We start from the raw sequence: 3,511 nt of genomic DNA, 5'->3' as shown, positions 1-3,511 counted from the left end.
GAGCGCACGGGCGTTGGGCTCCGGTGCGGTGGCCCCGCGCTCCCGACGCTGCGCTCCCGCGGCCCACGCGTGTCTCCATGCGTGGAGGCGGGAATAGCCGTGACGGCTCGCCCTCAGGCTGCAGGCACCCAGTCCTCGGGCTCCCACCTGCGCGACGGGGAAGAACCCCCGCCTTACGGCGGGGTGCGGTGCTTTACTCTTCCGGGTGTCTCCCCGCTTAAGTTACAGTAGAAAACTCAGTGTCTCGGTAGCCGCTCTTTCTTTCTGAGGCGGGATTTGTTAAGTAGAGTTTCTGCTGCAGAGCGTCTAGACGTGGTAGCCTTTTTAGTTTTGCCTGAGACAGGGCCTCCCAGGCTGATCTTTACAGTCTAGGCAGACTTTTGTTGTTTTTTGTTTGTTTGGTTTGGTTTGGTTTTTCGAGACAGGATTTCTCTGTATAGCCTTGGCTGTCCTGAAACTTTGTTAGTTTTTTGATAGTCTATTGCCATGCGGTGTGGTGGTGCACGCTTTTGATCCCAGCTTTTGGGAGGCAGAGGCAGGTGGATCTCTGAATTCGAGGCCAGAGCTAGTTCTAGGACAGCCAAGCTAAGAGAAACCCGTTTCGAGGGGAGAGGGAAAGAAGAACAAAAAGTTTATTTATTGCGGGACATGGTAGCACAGGCCTTTAAGCCCAGCTACTCCCTCGGGAGGCAGAAACTGGTTCTCTCTCTCCCCCTTTCCTCTCCCCCCTCTCCCTCTCTCTATCCTTTCTCTCTCTGCGGTCTACACAGCGAGTTCCAGGCCAGTAGGTCCCAATAGTAAGACGTTATTGTTTTTTTGTATGCACGCGCCTGCCTGCATAAAATTATGTTCACCTCCTGTGTATCTGGTCTGAAGAGGCTAGTGGGTGCCATAAATTGGCCTTAGGTCCTATGGGCTCTTAACCCCTCAGCCATCTCTCTAGCCTAGTGTTTGTTTTGGGTGGTGTTTGCTTGTTTGAGAAAGGCCTCATGCTGTGTTTCCAACTGACCTTAAACTCTATGTGGCTCAGTTTGGCTTAGAACTTACAGCCTTGAAAAGCATCATGCCTAAAGTCTTCAAGGGCCTCTTGACACCTGCGGTCATTTCAGCGTAGGTGTAGTAGGAACCTTTGTGAAAGTGGCGTCACCTGTGTTAAGAGTTTGTATCGTATTTATGTTCGCAAAATACATTTATCCCAAGATTTTGTTGCCAGTAGATATTTTGTTTAAAATTCTAGTTGTCCCCACCCCCACTTTACAGTGACCACTTAAGGTTTATCTCCTACATAATGACGCAAAGTGGGGGTATTTGCCTAGCATGCTTCGCACTCAGCACTAGGAAACAAAACAGGAAACTGGACAGTCTAAAGTTGAATGAGACAGCTCCTAAATAGTGTTTGTAGTTCTTGATTGTTGATCTGCAGGACTGTGATAGTACATATCACCAGTAGATGGTACTCAGGTCAAAAAAACATGATCTCACTAAATTTCCTTTTTTGTTTGTTTGTTTTTTTTTTGTTGTTTGTTTGTTTTTTGAGACAGGGTTTCTCTGTGTAACAGTTCTAGCTGTCCTGGAACTAGCTCTTGTAGACCAGGCTGGCCTCGAACTCACAGAGATCCCCCTGCCTCTGCCTCCCTAGTACTGGGATTAAAGGCGTGTGCCACCACCGCCTGACTTGAATTTCCAGTTTTCACATAGGATGTTATTTCAAGTTTTCCTGTGCCTCGGTTGCCCTGTTTCTATTCCTGAGCTGGAGTGATTCTCTGAGGATATGTCTTTAGCCATTATTTCATCAGTTCTAATTAGATCTATCTAAGTAAGCAGGTGGTTTTGTTAGTGTTAAATGTGAAGACATTGGTGCTGTGTAGGAAAAGGGTGTGCTTGACTTCCTGGGACTTATATTACTATGGTAGGTGCCATAAGAAAAGCCAGCCAGCATGATCTACAGGGAGAATTCCAGGACAACCAGAGCTACACAGAGAAACCCTGTCTTGAAAAACAAAAAACAGAGAGAGAGAGAGAGAGACAGAGAGACACATAAAGGGTCCAGGGTATATGGTCAACTTCTAAACTAGTCTTGTAGGTTTGCCTGGAAGAAGAAATCTTAGACGCCTCAGGTGGAGGAAGAGGAATAGTGTTTGTAGCGTAGGAAATAGCATGTATGAGGTGAAGCAAGCCAGGCACATTTGAACATCTGGAAGAGATTCAATGTGACTCATAGTTGTAGAAATGGTAAGTAAGGGGCTCCCTGACTCCAGGCTTAACACAGCTCAACGTTGTTAGAAGAGAATGCTGTATTTGGTACTTCCTGTTCACTCTGCTGTCCACTGAGCACACGTTAGGGTAGTTTAGAGCTGGGAGAGATGTGCCAGACAAGGGAGCCCCATCAAGACGGAGAGGTGGTGATGTGAGGCTGTGGTTGGCACAGGGGCATGTGAAATAAAAGAACAAGGCTTTGGGGAAGCCCTAGCTTCCAGTCTTTTGCATGGTAATGTGAGATCCACAGTAAGCACAGGTTTTGAGTGAAATAGGTAGTGTGTGATGTGCTCCTAGGAGCTGGGGGAGCTCAGTGGAGGGTGCTTGGTAAGACCCTAGCTATGGCTTCCAGCAACAGCACAGAAACAAAACTCTTATCATGGAATTTCACTTAGGAAGCCCCTGGCTACAGAATTTGTTTAAAGCACCTTGCTTTGGACTAGAGGGTATAACTTAGATAGTTATCTGCTCTGTAGAGGCCCTGGGTGTGATGATAAATTCTCCATAAAGCTGTTGTGTAGGTAGGTGCATTGAGAGGTGGAGACAGGGCCAGAAAGGTCATCCTCTGTTATATAGCAAGTTTGATGCTAACCTGAGCTACTGGAGATCTTGTCCTATGGGAAAGTACCTTGCCTTTACTGTGCCAGCAATGCTTAGCCTGCTGTGACTTCTCACTATCCAGAATCCTACTAATTGGTATGTGCATGCTATGTATTGCTTTGGTTCTTTTGTTGTTTTTATTTTGGGTTTTGTTTTTTGTTTGTTTTTCCAGACAGGGTTTTTCTGTGGCTTTGGAGCCTGTCCTGTAACCAGGCTGGCCTCGAACTCACAGAGATCCGCCTGCCTCTGCCTCCCAAGTGCTGGGATTAAAGGCGTGCGCTGCCACCGCCTGGCAGTTCTTTGTTTTTAATAGTAGTAATTTTATTTTGTAGGTATTGGTGTTTTGCCTGCATGTTTATCTTGTGTGAGGGGTACAGGTCCCCTGGAACTGTTGGAGACAGTTGTGAGCAACCATGTGGGTGCTGGGAATTGAACCCACAGTTACGAGCAGGAGGTGCTCTTAGCTGCTGAGCCAGTTAACTCTCCAACTGCTCACTTTGGTTCTTATTTATTTGAAGCCGAGCTCCATAGATCCTTTGTGAGTCTGCCCAACTTGCTATTACCTCATGACAGATACTGCTTGGAACTTAATTTATTTTCATAAAAAATGTACATATGACTTTTATTTTGCTTTTTTTTTTTTGGTGTTTTTTTT

The 3,511-nt window shown here is 46.4% G+C and overlaps 1 protein-coding gene across 1 annotated transcript in view; it reads left to right on the top strand.

Moving 5' to 3' along the window:
- Atf1 (activating transcription factor 1) overlaps positions 1-3,511 on the top strand; it is a 35,696-nt gene that overhangs the window by 440 nt on the left and 31,745 nt on the right. The gene's annotated exons all lie outside the window — the stretch shown is intronic.

The sequence above is a fragment of the Microtus ochrogaster genome, chromosome 15 (assembly GCF_000317375.1).
Source record: "Microtus ochrogaster isolate Prairie Vole_2 chromosome 15, MicOch1.0, whole genome shotgun sequence".
Taxonomy (NCBI): domain Eukaryota; kingdom Metazoa; phylum Chordata; class Mammalia; order Rodentia; family Cricetidae; genus Microtus; species Microtus ochrogaster.
This window is presented reverse-complemented; position numbering and strand designations above follow the sequence as displayed.